An 18,188-nucleotide genomic window follows, 5' to 3' on the forward strand; every position below is an offset into this window, starting at 1 on the left:
CCTCTAGCAGTTTACTGTCACCTATGTTACTCTTTAAAACAAAACAAAAAAAAAAAAAAAAAATCATGTACCCGTGAAACAATGTCATTATCTTTATTAAATTCAAGGAATGGAAAAATATGACTAGACAGGGATCGAACTTGTGTTTCCAGTATACCGTGCCTGTATTCTAGATACCACTAATCCATCCACTCTCACTTGAGGTCGGTGCTACGGGTACCGAATGTTTCTCAATTTCTTACACAAAAAGTGGGATTACACAGTAGGAAAGATATGAGGTATAATAATGATGAAAAAATCGTATACGAATGTAGGAGAGCTCCGCTAAAACTCGCAGACACGATATTGGCCACCGCGTTCTTTCGCATTAAAGGCGAGCGCTCTAACACTGAGCCTACAGTGCCTCTTATGTTCTTTGTTGCTGATAATTTCGGAGACCAATTTGCAGTCTTCGGCATAGACAGGACTAGTTACGAAATGTGAGGTATTGCGAAGATAAAAATAAGCGAACTGATAGGTTCATCCTCTTTGGAGTTTCTAATGTGTTACTTACGGGAGCACGGTGGCTCAGTTGTAGAGCGCTTAGTGTCTGGTGCATGGGGTCCCTGGTTCGATCTCTGGCTAAGCAAGTTTGTGGTGGACAAGATCGTGTCCGTAGGTTTTTTGGGATACTCCCATTCCCTTCCACTTAATCAACCGTCTCCCTTAGCTTAAAGGGTATAATCATGGGACGTTAACCTGAAGAGATTATTTATATATATATAGAGGCGGATCCAGGATATGATCTAGAGAGGGGCTAAACTATAGTTTGCCGCTTTATCCAGTGTGAAGCAGGATTGAAACCCATTTTATCCAGTGTATACCAGGATTGTTTTCTTTAAAACAAATTTTGTATACATTTTAAACATTTTGTTTTAAACACGTGTATTTTTTAAGACTTAAAACATATTTTTATTTTTATTTTATTTTTGTAAAAAAATCTGTCAGAGAAGGAAAACAGTCAAAAGTGCTCCCCATTCAGAAGACTATTTTCTTCCCATGTGAATGTTTTGATTTCTCGTGGCTTCAGCAGATCAATCAATTTATTTTGACTTTTCCCCCCCTTATTTTTAACATATATTGTATTGTTTAAATGCTTCTCAGTTAACTTGCGAGAAAGCGTCGTAGTCGAAGGTTGGACTACTTGTAAAATTGATATTAAATAATAAATAAAATAATTATGGAAACAAATTTTTGTGTTGTATTCAGAAAACAAACAAAAGGTTATTTGCTAAATCGCGGTTCTGAAATTAAAATATCACAGACATTCGTTGATACAGTACATGTTGGTTCTCGAGTCTCTGTAAAACTTGGAATCGTTTAACATTAGTTTTACAGGAAGAAAAAAGGACATCATTTGGAACAAATTTCTTAAAGTAACTGAGACTCTATCAGATAAGAAAACGACCATATGAGCCCGTTTCAAAACGCTTAAGAAAGAAATGGTTGATTTAGTTCAAAGAATCATTATGAAAAATGGAATGCTATGAAAAAACTGGAAACCCAACCAAGTAGTAAAAGTGTCAATCCCAAAACTGCTTCTGATGATTCTAATGATGAATTTGCTGTATAGATTTTGACTGCGATCCGACGTAAAATTTCACAATCAGTGGTTCGGATCCCACTTTAAACAAAAAGCCCTGTCTCATATAGCCTTACTACTGATGCAAGACTGTAATCTATGAAACCAAACAAACTAATTTTACGAGTTTCGAATAAACTTGGGTTGCAGGATAAATTTGGCTCCAACTGTTTTATAAAATATTTTTAGATATAGGGCGGTCAGAGCACAAGGAATATAAGTACATTCTCAGAAAGGTTCACTTTTGCTCAGCAAACGTAGTATCTTTGTAGCCAAAGGTACAAAACAAATGAAACAAAAACCACGTGAAAGGGTGGGGACTAGAGTTTCATAGGACAACCAGTAGACAAAGTCGTTGATGGAATGGGGAAGAAGGGCTAATTTCCCCCCTCCTTGCTCATGAATTTAATATATTAACATTATATTGTGTACGCTGCAGCGTGGGAATGATTAATAAGTCAAGCTCCGAATGCCATAGTCAATGATGCATAATTACGTTAAATAAATGCAGAGTGTGTACAAAAGAATACACCGAAAACGTCATATTTTCACAACCACAAATCCGGGATGAAAGAAAGAAAAACTACATGACAAGATGCAATCTAGAATTTTATAAATTGCCCCTAGAGAGGGGCGTTCGTTTAGAGATAATCCGCCCCTTACCCTGAATTACAAATTTTGGCGGCAGTAATGGAGATTTAGAAAACTTTTGCTTAGCAAAGTCCAACATAAAAAAAAAATAAAAAAATAAAAAAAATGAAGTCCTTACGCCGAATAAATAACGATTTTGATTAGTTATAATCCATTTCCATTGACCGTAAGGAGCTATAGGCCTATATTGTTCTCTTGTATATTTTTTGGTCCAAGGATTCCAAAGGTTTTGAGTTTCGGGCCTGTTTAAAATTCTGGAAACTGGGTCTAAGCAACTTTCCAGTTTTAATCATCTGTATGTTCTCCGTATTTATTCGGTGTAAGGATCTCAAGCTTGTTCTGTTGGACTTTGCTTATCAAAAGATTTCTAAAACTGCCTTACTGCTCCTAAAATCTGAAATCCAGAGTGGGGATGAGAGCGGCTGCCCTCGTTACACTGACGCCCCTGCCTAGCGGTTGTCATATGAAACTATTCCACGCCCTTTCGCATAGTTTTAGTTACATTTGTTTTGGACTCTTGACTGCGAAGATATTACGTTTTGAAACAGAATTAATTTTCTGAGCAAAACTAAACTTTATTGAAAATGGATTTGGACCCATTGTGCTCTGAACGCCCCAAATATTACCTTTCTTCAATAAATTATTGACTCAAAACAACCAATTACCTAGGCTTGCAGAAAATATTCTAAAGTTAACACAACATGAAATGTGCTTCAAGCATTATGCTTTTCGAAACTTTATTATTTTAAAATAATTTTATTAGCATCAGTGTTCTGAAATAGTAATTAAATTCTCCAACAAAAATCTCACCCACCTCCACGAAACGCGAGCTTAGACCCTAAAGGCATAATCAAAAAACTTTCAGAAGCGGTAAATCCGAAATGACTTTGCTTTAGGACTAAAATAACCGCACAACCGTATTCTGGTAAGATTCTAGCCTTAAAACATGTAACATGAGTCCCTTTGCATTTGAAGTTTCGAATACCAAGCAAAGATGTCCGCCATGATGTCTCGATATCACCATCTGATATGTCAGACCACTTCCAAGTTTCATTATTCTCCCTCAACCCGTTCTCAATACACAACCCAATGGTGAGTACTTTTGTTTTGCCTTGTATATTGAAGTGTGTGTGAAATCTCTATAGTAGGTAGATTTTAAAATCTACCTAAAAAGCTTATTACAACCAATGAAATAGTTGCAAGAGTCACCGGCAAAAGAGTGTAATAAAAGAGGGTCGTGATATGAAATAAATTGAGAATTACTAACCTATACTGAAATATTCAGTACCCAACACAGTGTAGTCTTAACGAGAATAAAATAAATGAAAAGATCGGTTGTAATAGCAAAAGTCTTAATAAATACGTTATTACACGATTTTGAAATATGTTTAAAATCATGCTTAAAACATTTTGAACATTTTTTTTTGTTTTAAACTTTTTTTTTTTTTTTTTTTTTTTTTTTTTTTTTTTTTTGGAAAAGAACAAGTAAGTTTTCCAACCCTGGTGTATACCTGAGCGTCAAGGGGGACTATAGCGGGTGGACCACTTATCTTGATACGACCTTGTTATTTTTAAGCCAATGGACGAAAAGCGCTCTAATTTTGCACTATGCAAATACCGGCAGCGGGGCATTTCTGGCATATTCTTTGGTACAAGGTTAACATAATTACCAACCCAATATAGTTTTTTTTTTTTTTTAAATGGCGTTACGTCAGTTATTACACATTTCAAACCTACATGTTAAGCGAGAACTTATAGTATTAAATTTATTACGCACTGCTGCAAACTAAAGACGCTACACTACCACAAATATCCGAATTTTGATGCCTCTACACCAGCAATGCCACAAGTGCGACAGACCGGGTAATGCACATCCAAAGTAGTTTATTCTCTCATATTAAAATCATGATATGGATATCCAATGAATACGATCGAGCTTAAAAAGGGACATTTTTTTCAAAAACCTTTATTTCGAAATACTATTTCAGATGATTTTCAATACATGCGAAGGTCATAATGCCGCTTACAGCAATTTGATATCCCAAATTGTTCTGAAGATACGATTCCAACCTGCTTAAAAATATAAAATTCCAATACCTTGTTATAACGTTACAGAATCAAAAGGAAATCAAACATTGCTTTTACAAGTTCACAAGTCATTTTAAAGAATATATCAAAATGCCATTAACGGCATTATGATATTATGTCTCTTGAAAAACCATACACGTTATTGGATACCATATGTAAACATTTTTCGAAATAAAGTCCTCCGAAAAAAAAAAATCGAATTTCCAATTACTGGTATATCAGTTTCTTTTAGATGTTTCTTTTAGTGCCCCATCCGTATCACTTGTATTACACATGTTGTGGAACCCTCAAAATTATGCTTTTCGATGTTTTGCGATACTATGGTGTCTTTAGTTTGCAACTGTATGAGAAGTGCAGTATTGTTAAGCTTTCGGTTTGTGTGTAAATTTGTAATATGTAATAATCTGACGTAGTGCCATTAAAAAAATACAACTGTATGTTGGGTTGGTAACATTGTTAACCTTGTGGTATCACGGAGAATTGCAAACAATGACCCCCTGCCAATATTTGCATGGTTCAAAACTTCTGGGATTCTTGTACATTAGTTTAAAAGTCACAGGGCGTATCAACTATATATCTATATCTATCCATCTATCTATCTATTTATCTATATATATCTATATCTATCCATTTATCTATCTATCTATATATATATGGGTGATTCCACGAAAAAGGGAAATTTTCACTTGGAAAATTTTTGTTCCGTTGATGGTCACCTATTTCGATAAAAATATCACATGCACTTACTACTACTAAGTACATGTTAATTAGGTGTTCAGCAGAGCTGAATCGTTATTGGTGTAGTAAATAAAAAAATAATAAACTTTTCAGCACCCACGGAGTTGAGACCATAGGTCACGGAGTTGAGATTAGTTAACACGGAGTTGAAAATTGCTGTGGAGTTGAGAAACGTGATACATCTGGATGATAAGTTTTGGTTTATAAGTGATTAAGCTTATAATTTACATAAAAATTGAAATAATTTTCCAATAGTTTTTGTAAGTTAGAATTATTCTCCTTATGTTGAATAAAATTCTAACAAACTAGATGACACGTAATTTGTTATACAAAAATACTCCAGAAAATACCGCAAACATATGAAAATATATCTAATGAATGTTCCAAAATTGAGTATATATATATATATATATATATATATATATATATATATATACAGTGGCGGATCCAGGATATGATCAAGGGAGGGGCTAAACCATAGTTTGCCGTTTTATCCAGTGTAAAGCAGGATTGAAGTCCATTTTATCCAGTGTAAACCTGAGCGTCAAGGGGGGGCTATAGCCCCTCCCTTGGATCCGCCACTGTATATATATATATATATATATATATATATATATATGTGTGTGTGTGACGTAAATAAGAAAAAAAGAAATACACATACACTTATCGAATATTGAAAAATTATTGCGCTTTCAATATGTTGACTATCATATGGAGAGGACAAACTTTTCACATAACCTTACGAAACAGATGAAGTAGCCACTAAACCTGTCTATTGTCTACTTCATTTGTTTTCTGAGCTCATGTAAACCGCCTGTCTTCTCTGAGTGATCCAGTCAACACGTCGAAAGTGCAATACCGTTGGTGTTAGGAATCACCTCCCAAAAGTTGTCGGTATTGTTTTGAAACGCCCTGTATAATGCACACTAAATGACATTGTAAGGCACTCATCATTTCTGTTTTCTTTAGATAATTCGATGTTCTTTGTTAAGTAGCCCTCATTTTCCACTCCAATGAAGGAAATGTCTTGAGGAAACAGGGAAGGGCTGTTCTAGTCTACACAGAATGACAACTGCCAACGCTTTTTAAACGTCAGGTTTTGTAGGCCAGGAGAAATTCCTCCCGATCCGCGTCATAAAATTGACTGTCCGTACATTGCCCTCAAACTCTTCGACAATCCCTGAAAAGAAAACAATTAGCTGATCATAAGACTGAGACGTCAATAAGTTAAAAACAGATACCATCCATCCTGACTTGACTGAAGTTTTACCTCCGGCTATCTTACAGCCCCAAATCTGAACTTCCGCGAAACACTCCTTAAATGGGCTAGGACCCACCAGCTGGTCTTTGAGTGTGAATGACACGTGGTCAGCGTGTCGGCTCCTACGACCGTTGCGATGGTTTGCGCGATCAGGTTTCAGTACATCTCTACTCAAATGAGTTTTTCAATTGCCTCACTGTGCGAAGTAAACACCATTAATTTTTGAGCTTCCACCGGGAAACAAACCCAGAACCACGCACGAAAGGCGAGCATACTAGTCACTAGACCATAAACGAGCTTTATTTCTATCAATATATTGAAAGAACAAATATTTGGAAGAGCATGAGCATAACAAACACTATAGGATTATCAACTCCGTGAACTTGTCTCAACACCGTGGATTCCTTAGTTTTCAGATGGACACGGAGTTGAGAACCATGGAGTTGAGAAAACCGAATATAATTTATCTTTACCGGCCCACTTTTTAACCAGTACATGTGAGTAATTGTGTACGAATTTTCTACGTTAAGGCGTAGGTTCCTCAAAGGAAAGAAGGTATATACCATACAAATACATTCAGTAATAAATACCATGGTGTTGAGTATCAATTAATATACGCACCTGCTTTCCACACACAAAAATATTTTTCCTATAGCTTTTAACACATGCACACAACTTTTTCTGTTCTTCAATCAAACATGTCTGCCTTGTCTTCTTGTGGGTGTTGCCAATGTGGACGATCATGATATCTGTTGAGAGCAATAATAATTTTTTCTATTGCCATGGAGTTGAGACGAAATAGAGGTGACAGAAACGAAGCATAGTCAAGCTTTCGAAAATAATCGTTATAAAGGTTTACTTTCCACAAAACCGAAACATTGAAGTGTTCTCTTCCATTTAATTACCATTAAATGATGTTTGATTTGCGACTTCAGTTGTAATTTATTGATTAAAATCAGTAAACTGTAGTCTGTGACAGCCCACGGTGTTGAGAAATTGGGTAATAATTATTTTTTTACGTATGTTTAGTGTTGTATTTGCAAACTGTTATACATGGCATACCTACTTTGTGACGGTTACTACCGAACAAAATAAAAATGAGGTGATTCTTTCTAGTAGTAGTTTGAAGAAATGCCCGTGACAGAAAATTTCCCTTTTTCGTGGAATCACCCATATATATATACACACAAAGATCACACGTATACAGAAAGAACTTGTGTTTCAGTGTTTAAACACCTGAATATTGCTGTTTGGCATTTATCATACGGTTTCTTTCCCTAAACTGCAAACGTAATTTGTGTTCGTATCATCTTCTAAAGTAACTAAACTTGTAAGATTTTATAAAGAAATTTATCACAACATTTGGATTTATATGAATGCGTCGATTCAGTCTGAATGTCTGAGCTACAAAAGACTAGTTTCCTATACTTAGTGCTTACAAATTCATTAGCTTTTCTATGCACCATTAAATTAAACAATTTAATGTTCCTTTCTTTTTTTACTTTTATTTTTGGATTTACGCTATTTAATTTGTAGACGAAGACTGTAACGATTTGCTTTTTATAACAATTCTATCATAGAGTAACAAAAATGCTTGGTAGATACTAGTTCATGTGACTAATAACTTGGTATTAGAAATGACTGATTACCATGTTCGCTGTGAGGTGCTAACAACCATCAGTAATCCTGCCGGTTATAAATTTTATCACCGAAAATGAGTCTCTAGACATACTTTAAAAATCTCGATTTAAGAATATGTTTTATCTCCAATCAATTTTGTGAACTGAATATCACTTATGTAAATAGTGACTTTTATTTATTTATTTATTACTCTTTTTTAAGGTTTCGCACTAGTAAATTACTATTCTTCCTTTATCAGCATTGTAAATCGTATAAAATACCAAGCTATAAATACTGTCACAAGTTTGAATGTGAATAACACAGAGTAATAACACCAAGGCAATTTATTTCGGTCATGTTTTACATTGATATGTTGTACACCTGCCGCATGAATCAGTTTTCGAAATGTCCCCCCTTGGAATTGATGCAGGCACGAAGTCTGTCTGGCCACTGGTCAATGGCATTACGCACCACGTCCATGGGAAAATTGTTCACTGCTCGGGTCAAGAATTGTTTCAGACTGTCGACAGATGGATGCCTTTTATGGCAGACCTTTGCCTGAAGGACTACCCATAGTTTGTAGTCCAACGGGCTGCTAGAAGATCAATCAGCGGTAGAAATGGAGTCGGGGACGTTCCGTGCCAGCCACTCCCCAGTTGTTCTCGCTCTGTGGCCTGGGGCGGAATCCTGCTGGAAGGTCCACCTTTCTCCAGAGAACATGGTAGCAGACAGTGGTTTTACTATAGGTGCTAGCACTGTCTCCTAGTACACCTTAGCAGATATTTTAACACCTTGTTTGCAAAAATACAGCTGAGTTGTGCCTGAGTATCTCACTCCCTACCAAACCATCACTGCGGCAGGATTATGTGCCCTCTGAACCCTTGGAGCTGCCTCAGCAGCTGCAGTTGATGACGTGGCATACACACGGTCAGTTTGGGCGTTGTAGGCCTGCTCAATTGTGAACGCCTTTTCGTCAGTGAACAGAATCTTTCTGTGCGGATTGTTGGCGTAACGCCGCAACAGCCTCTGATTTAAGGACCCTTTGCGACATTAATGTTTGAGTCAGAAAGTGACCAGTCCGCCTCTTATACGCCCGTAGATGTAGGTCACTCCTGGGCATACGAGACATGGAATTGTTGCTGATGTTCATTTCAGCAGCCATTACACTGTGTTCGAACAGGATTTCTTCGAATTCTTGCTGCGACTGCTTTCTGGACCTGCGGGGTTCGTGGTCTGCCACTCCTTGCACGATCAACTGCTGTTCCAGTCTCGGTGTATCGCTGTATGGCGCGATACACGAATCTCTTGCTGATTTGTAGCGGTTTCATGAGGTTGAAAATCTCACCTGCTGTCTTTCCGATCTTGTGTAGTGCAGTTACTACTACACGATTTTCGTAATCGCCCCACTACATCAGAATTCAGTACAATATCAACGTATGTCATGAACAGTCAAACACACTCTACATGCATCTTCCGCTTTATGCACAGATGGCACCACTGCCACTCCGGATGCCTACAGCGCCACTCCAAACTTTGTGACAGTATTTATAACTAGGCATTAACGAATTCACTTTTGTTTTCGTGTATATCCATATATAATAAACTTACGTACAATTTTCGGCCAAGTAAGTTTGTGGTGGAGTTCATCGTGTCAGTGGGTTTTCTCATGGTGCTCCCGTTTCCTCCATCATCATTTACCTGCCTTAAATCATCATCTCTTCGGCCTAAAGCACATTCTTTTACGTAGAATTCTGGCAGAATATTTGAGGCTATTGAAACATCGCATTTTAAAGGAGTGTAACATTATTTTTGTTCAAAGTACAATATTTGTATTATATTTAAAAGAAAAGCAACCACAATTTTACGGAAACATAATTAATGAGATCTCGGAGGTATAACAGGAAAAAAATCCGAATAAGAGGAAAAATAACTAGAAATTTGGGGACTTCGAAAACAACAAAAGATATGTACCCAGGTGTAATTTAGTTTATGATCAAAGTTTTTCATCCCTAGTTAAAGGTAACAAGCAAGAGTTACCAAAAGTTCGGGTGAAAAGAAAAAAGACATACCGAGTTTTATAAAATAGAAGTTTCACTTTTACGTCCCATGGTTATGTCGGCTAGACTAAAGGAGAGGGCGATGGCAAATGAATACAATGGTAGAATGAATAAAGTGGGAGGAAACGGGAGAACACCGAGAAAACTTACACGGCGTTTGTCCACCAAAAAGTCCACTTGGCACGGGCTGAAATCAAACCAGAGACCCCACGCACCAAAAAGAAAAGTGAACGCTCTAATACTGAACTACAGCGGCCTCGAATACGAAGTTTAATATGTCATTTGAATTCTTAAATTTTGATATATTTATTGCAATAGAGTTGTTAATTATCCTGGTAAAGCGGAATTACTTGCAACTAATAATACTTAAAGGTCCCCTATATTTTGAGCATATTGCAAAAAGTGCATGGACTGGAAATCCTCCCTACTGTTTTCCTTTATCAAACAGCTGAATTGACTTTTTTAACGTATTTTCGGTAATGGATTGCGATGTTGAATGACGAAACATTTGCTTTCCAACTCGGATAATTTGTCTCTATTCATTTCTATGCGGAAAAAAAAAAGTATTCTCACGGATTCATTTGTCTAATCATTATATTTACTTTCTGGATATATTAAATTATAGTTTTATCGTGACTGATAATACGCTACTTGCTCTGGTGGAAACGACTGCACAAAACGCGAGGGAAATATTTAACTTATCTCGAATTACAAATAATAAGATAGCTATTCTGTTAACAACAAAGCAAGTCACTTCCAAAGCAAACTGACTCAACTACACGTAAAATAGAAATGTTATTCCACAAAGTGAAAAGACTCGACTCAATCTAGGCAAGTTCTAAAATGTTAAGAAACGAAATGGCAAACCAGCAGGAGCGCAACTAAGAAGCACAATCGCAAAGAAATTTCCAGTAATGTACAAATACACCGTTGTCCACATGTGAAGACTGACTACGGGATGATAAAAAAAAAAAAAATAATAAAATAAAAAAAAAATAAATAAAAAATAAAATTAAATTAAAAAACGAATAAAATTATTTGTTTTGATAAATAGAGAAAACAATCGATTTTAACATGCCAATTCTTCTATGGGTGCGAATTCACTGATACACCAAGAGGGAAGAAAATGCACGACTGGACCGGGACTCAAACCCAAGAATGAACAATGACTTCAAGAATAAGGGAATGTATGGCTGTTCAGGGAGAGGACGGGTGGCGTTGTATCGTCATCGTACGCCGAAAATTCCGGGTTCAAGTTCCGGTACAGTCTTGTATTTCCTCACTCTGTGTAGCTATCATTTACTTAATTTTGCTTTCTCGTCGAAAAGGATGTCCATTAATTTGAAAATGAAATCTTTCAGTTTTACGTCCCACGTTTATGCCGGTTAGGCTAAAGGAGACGGTGATGATGAGAAATGAATGAAATGGTGGAATGAAGAGTGGGAGGAAACTGGAGAACCCCGAGAAAACCCACGGTGTTTGTCCATCACGAAGTCCACACGGCGCGAGCTGGTATCAAACCAGGGACCCCAAGCACCGGAGGTGAACGCTCTACCACTAATTTGTTACATTAATTTGTTCGAATTGTAAGACTTTCAATAAGTAAACAAACCACAGTTAACATGAAATCTAAGAGTAATTTTCTTCACTGCCCTCACCTGTTTCACAGTCCTATTCAACCTGGATCTCAACATATCTTATTCGTGGACTTTGGAGGAACATTAAATACAGAAACGATGCAGAGTTAGCGTTATTATTTAATTATGGATATGCAATCTATATCCTCCTTAACAAGTATTAAATGAAAAGTTTGGCTACAGCTTTAAAGTGAAAGCCAAATAACACTGATCTAAAAAAAATAATAAAATTAAAAAAAAAAAAAATACCGAACAGTGTTGAACCTAAAATGTGCTTGTTCCAACAAATATTCTCTATTTAAAAATAAATGCCGGCTAATTTACAGAAAGTGCAACAAAACCGTACGTTCCATACGCTGCTATTCCTGTTTCGTCAGGATACCAGAAAATGTGTTCGAAATTTGGTCGAATTTAGCCACGGTCAGGTTACATTACAGTTAACTTCACTTACATTGCCATTAAGTGCTATTGCTAGCGCAAATTGCTACGCCCCGCGTCAACACAACGTATTTATTTTGTAATATGTCATAAATGTTGTATTGCAAAATATTGAGGAGTATAGGGGCCGCGGTGGCTCTGTGGTAGGGTGTTCACCTTTGGTGCATGTAGTCCCTGGTTCGATCCCAGCTCTCCCAGCCCTGGGTTCTCCTGTTTCCTCTCACTTTTTTTCATTTCACCATTTAATTCATTTATCATCATCACAGTCTTCTTTAGCCTAGCCGGCATAATGATGGGACGTAAAACTCAAAGATCGAGGAGTATAAGAACATTATTCCGTACTGGTTTACTTTTGGCGCACCGGTCTGGGTTGGCAAACACCATGGTTTTTATTGAAAAAACTAAAAAAAGATTATTTTGGTTTAAACCTTTTTTTTTTTTTTGTATAAATAATTTGCTCTATACATTTCTATCACATATGGACAGAAAGCACTTCGTTTCACCTTGGTGTTATGCAACAACAGGGTTATGCTGGAAGGGGTCATATAAGCTTAAAGCGGAGTCCAAACCGTTTCTCGACTTACATCCGAAACAAGACTGTCCTCCAGTTGAACTCGAAACTGGGGCTAATTAGCAACAAATGCACTCACTCACGAAGGACTCCTGATACGTTGTACTGATCTTTACATACTTTTAATCAGGGTTGGCAAAAACCATGCTTTTTATTGAAAAGAAAAAAAAAAAAAAAAAAAATCCGGTTTTTTTGGTTTAAACCAATTTTTTTTTGTTTAAATAATTTGCTCTATGTATTTATATTACATATGGACAGAAATAAGTTTGTTTCGCCTTGCTTTCATTATGCAACGAGAGGGTTATGCTGGAAGGGGTCTTATAACCTTAAAGCGGGATCCAAACAGCTTCCCGGCTTACATCCGAGAGAAATTGTCCTCCATTTGGACTCGAAGCCGGGACAAATTGTCCACAAATGCAATGAGTCTGCCGACTCACTCACGAAGGACTTCTGATAAAAATACGTTGTACTGATCTTTACATCCTTGTTAATATAATTGTCAAGAGCCATTTCAGGACAAAAAGATAACTAGTACCACAAGTGAAGCCATTATATAGAATTACATACAAATCAGGAGACTCCCGCGTTAGCCATTGGGAAAATCCTGTTATTACTTTAAATGCAAAGCAAATCCTGGTATTCCTTTGCATATAAAATCTAAGGTCGACGTGACATAATCAGTACGCTAAAACTGAGGAATTAAATACCAAATTTAGTAAGTAAATATCATGCAATAAAATTATAACGAAGTCCAATCCAAGCTAATGTTGGAAGCTACGTAGGCAGTCGATAATTTTTGCCAATGTCTTTATCAATACATTTAGGCAACCTCTGCTTCTTTATAAAGCAACAAGCATTCAGGCAAGCAAAAACATACAATTTGGCTTCGTTTCGTATGTTTAGGCTTAACATCTTTATGTTAATATCGAGGTTATAAAGAAAACTTTCGCTTTAAAGTGACATCCAAACCGATACTTGGTTTACACATGAAAGAAAGGTTATGGTTCGATCGAGAACTGAACATGGGATACCTTGATTAAAAGGTGAAAAGGAAATGAAACTAATGCAGATGGTTTGATATGTGGAAACGTCACCATGAAGTTCACACGATTTAAAGCATTTTTCGTTTTTTTTTTCTTTCTTTTTGGTATAAACCACCCAACCCTTCTTTTAATGCAATTGTCAAGAGTCATTTGTGAAGGACAAACGACGACTTAATTTGCACACTAGTAAGAAAAGTGAACAAAAATAAATTATTTGAGTCCACTTTTGGATCTGACCCATTTATACATAACTAAATACCAAAGATATTCTGATTTCAGTAAATGCCTCTCGTGGGGTTTGTATGATCCCCCGAAAAAGTATAGCATTTCAATGTGTTTTATCAATAGTAAACATTAAAACGAAACAATATTTAGAATTTTTCTTTGATTGCAATTGCATAACAATAATAACTATAAAAAATCACAAAAGAAACATTCATAAACTTTATATAAAGTTGCTTTTCTAGTATAATCTCTGAATAATTAATGGGGAATTTAGATCTGAATATAATACGAAAAAAATGCGGGAGTGACACGCGACAACCTACAAATGTGTGCTCAAGATTATACGAACATTTTTCGTTTTTTGGTTCAAACCAGCCAACCCTGGCACTAGTAGAAAGAATTGTTGAAAAATTATAACAACTTCACTAACTTCATTTTTATGTTTCCTAAAAGGTTTCCGCTGGGCGACAGAAAAATACCTCACTATGCATTGATAAAATTCGAGGGTCATCAGAAGTACTAATTGTTGAAAATTCACAATCATTTTACGATATGCATATATATATATATATATATATATATATATATATATATATATATATATATATATATATATATATATATATACACGGCTTCCGGACGTGGGGCACAAAAAATAATGCAAAACACAAACCAACCTGTGCTAAATGGTCACCAAAAACAAATCCTATCTGAGTCAAAGCTGATAAGCCTGCGCAGAAGCGCGTCAACGATGGTGGGTATGCGCCTAACGTGGGTTTTGGCAATAATACGAATTTCAATAGCACCTGTCATGGTTTTATACTCGTAACGCTCTACTTGTAAACATAATAGGGCCTATACATGAACCACGGTTTGTGCAAAAATTCTTCACATCGAACGCGTTCGAAAATTGCTTACACGAACATGTTTGCGCAATCACGTGGACCGTGTATGGGCATATTTGTGCAAACACGAGGTTTATTTCCGAGTAGGAGGCCTAGTGTACAAACGCTTATTTCTTGCGCGGTTATAGTTAAGGAGCCGTACTTCCCATTTAGGGAAGGACGAGAAACGCCATACTTTCAGGAATTATTCATTGACTATCTAGGATGTTAAAAAGTAGGTAATAGACTGAGTTCTTGCCCTTGTACTTAGGGTGTTTAGTAGCTGTTCTTAACTATTACCTCTTGCGCTGTGGCGTCAATGAACAGGATTCCAGAATTCTGGCGAGAAATTTAACTTACTGAACTTTATCGAAATTTACCTGAACTGTGAAAGGTATAAAGAGTGAAGATTATAAAAACAGGAATCTGAAAAATGGGACCTCACATGTTTCTATAATAATTTGTCCAAGCGTCTGCGGTGCAACGGTTGTGTCAAATTTAATTTCTCGTACGTGTTTCCGCACCAAGATAACGCGAAGTGGCAAACAACCTCTGCTCGGGAGATATCGCATCTCTCATATTTGTATCCTGTTTTCGAATAAGAGGTGTAACCATTTCCAATATTTCATCAAATATAGTTAAATCCATTCGTATATAAATCCACAGTCGAACTTATCTCAAGCTCGGCTACTAAATTTTGGTAACTAAACTAGGCCGTTTCTTGAACCATTCTTTTATCCACACCCTCTTCTTCCTTTTGGGTTTCACGGGTCTTTCCCCTTCCAAAGCACAAGCAATTACTATCGCTAAACAAGCTGCTTCAGTGGATATTTTTACGCGATCAGACTACATATTGAACTGAAGTTTGAGCAAACAGTTGAACAGTGTATGGCCGACTGTTTGCCCAAACACAGTGTTTGCACAAACCGTGGATCGTCTATGGGCCCCTTAAAATAAAGGATCCGTACACTGCGCAAAAATATACAGCCAGGGAAAATAGCTTTTAATCGAGTCATCTTTCATATGAACTCACTTATTTTGTTTATCGTAAAGCACTTGTAATAATTTTATGCCAGTAACCCTAAATTTGTGAACTTAAAATACCGCTGTACTGATTACTTTGTATGTAATTCTGTCCCTGCAGAAATTCGTTCCTTATAAACGTCTTTTTATGCCAAGTATTGAATTTTACATTTAAATCTTTCAAAATGTAATGTGCCAAAACTACACTAGCATCTAGTACTGAATAATTTTCATCTGAAATGAGTTCCGATATAACATGCATCACTGCTTGATCCAAGGGAGAGGGGTATGAAATTTGTACTTCACAAGTGAATCACCAGGTAGAATCGTTCGTGGATTTATGATCCAGGTAATTAATGAACTCGATAGAACTCCATAAAAATGATTATGCACACTAATTCCATCCCTCGACACTTGACATGAAAAATATATACTACATAAACTTAGTTACAAAATTGAACTAAAATATAGAACAATTTACGTGCTACAGGTTAGATATTCAATTAGTTGAAATGTATCTAAATCATTGAATGAGTTAAGCTACAACACCTGAATTACTCTACAATTTAGTCAGTCATCTCTATATATAGGCCTATTTCGTAATTAAACTTCAGTTGACATAATAAAAACCGAGGTCCTGCTTCCTGTATTCTACCCAGAAACAGTAGGTACGAGCTTTCATTACATGTAATTACATATAATTCTAATTGCACATGAACCTTATCCAGCCTTAAGACCTCTTTAATAGTATTGGCAAATATGTACAATCAAACTGCGACTTATTTACCAGATATATCGTTATGTCTTCTGTCCTGTGATATTCTAAATCCACTTTCTCTTCCCATCCTACAAACGCAATTTCTTGTATTTCCAGCCAACATTCAGCACAAAGAAACAATTTCCACTACCTTATACTGAAGAACAATTCGAAACACAAATCACATATTCTTCTTCACAATTCACTCTTAACACTTCAATTCATGTTTAAAATTATCAATTTCTATTGTGTGATCATTTTCCCTTCGCCTTTATCAAAGCAACTGCAATATGGCGTCTGTACAGGCTGTTCCGTCGTAACGCTAACACCCCTCCAAGTACCCTGCTCCCTCCCATTAGTACACAAGGAAATCACTGCAGACACTTTACTTTTGAAGTAACGCACTAAATCACTTGTAAATTATCAAATTTTTATCATGGTATAAAGTAATAAACGTACACCACCACAAGATTTAGATTACCAAAAAATGTCAAGGGCAATTATCAACGGAGTAGGGGAAAAGTTCAAGTAAGTTCAATGGCTACATCATCTGACGTTCAACGGCTAAAATACCAGGCCATAAAACTCACAGAAATAAGACACAATCTCACATCACTTACCACGCATTTATCTGAAATGCGTACTAAAAATTATATGGACCAATCTGTTCCCATCTAATTGCCTTACGGCATCACTTTAACACATATATCAACAATAAAACGTCCTCAACTAATTTCTCCTCCAACCTCGAAGCTTTCAATCATGGCAGTCAACCGCATTACTAACTAACGGTGTAACAACGGCATAGGCAACGAAATGGATTGTACTTAATATCAAAAATTGAAATAAGAATTTTTATGTTTTTCTATTCCATTTGAAAAATATTACTACTACTTTCATCAATAAAATATTAAGTCAGTGTTGCAAATTTTGAAGCATTGACGGCTTAATTTCTGCACTGCGGAAGAATCTTTCTATGTCATTCTACACTTCGACGGTCCAAGCATGTGCAAAGAGAAGGGCGGAGGGCGTAATGTTTACGTGTTCGATTGCTTTATGTATCCAGGCATTTTTCGTACTTACAACTTTATATATTTAAAAGAAAAAATCCTTTTTCCTTTCTTATAACCTCTTGGTCAACATACATTTTTTGGCGTAATGTAAAAAAAAAGAAAACACCGTAAAACTCGATATCAATTTGTTTAAATTTTAGAGTAAACATTACTGACGTGAAAATGGATCAGAAAGTAAATTGCTAACATAATAAAATCTATGTGAGAAAGATGATAAAATAACAATGACAGTTTGAAATAGAATTATAGAATGTATCAGTATTATGAATCGATATAAGAATTAAACTAAATGTCGCTTGTGACTGCTGAAGTTGCAAGTATTTACTAAAAGCTTCTTACCACTGTATCGCCTTGGCCTGTTTTATCATTGTTATTTCATTATAGTACTGTATTTAAAACAGAGAACCTATAGAAAAATTAATGTATTTCTGATCTATATAAATTATTTATTTATTTATTTTAAAGTTCAGGAAGTGACTTGGTATTACTGAGAAAGTTCGA

At 36.1% G+C, this 18,188-nt stretch overlaps 1 protein-coding gene across 2 annotated transcripts in view; it reads right to left on the reverse strand.

The window, feature by feature from the left end:
- Positions 1–17,593, reverse strand: part of Hmt4-20 (Histone methyltransferase 4-20) — a 60,853-nt gene extending 43,260 nt beyond the window's left edge. The window contains exon 1 of one of the 2 annotated variants that reach the window (XM_081751696.1): positions 17,235–17,593. The gene's annotated coding sequence lies outside the window, so the exon portion shown is untranslated. Of the gene's footprint in view, positions 1–16,644 lie in introns of both variants that reach the window. The other variant, XM_081751695.1, reaches the window with a different exon arrangement.
- Between the last annotated feature and the right edge of the window lie 595 nt (positions 17,594–18,188).

The sequence above is a fragment of the Thermobia domestica genome, chromosome 3 (assembly GCF_964235325.1).
Source record: "Thermobia domestica chromosome 3, izTheDome1.hap1.1, whole genome shotgun sequence".
NCBI classification, from domain to species: Eukaryota; Metazoa; Arthropoda; class Insecta; order Zygentoma; family Lepismatidae; genus Thermobia; species Thermobia domestica.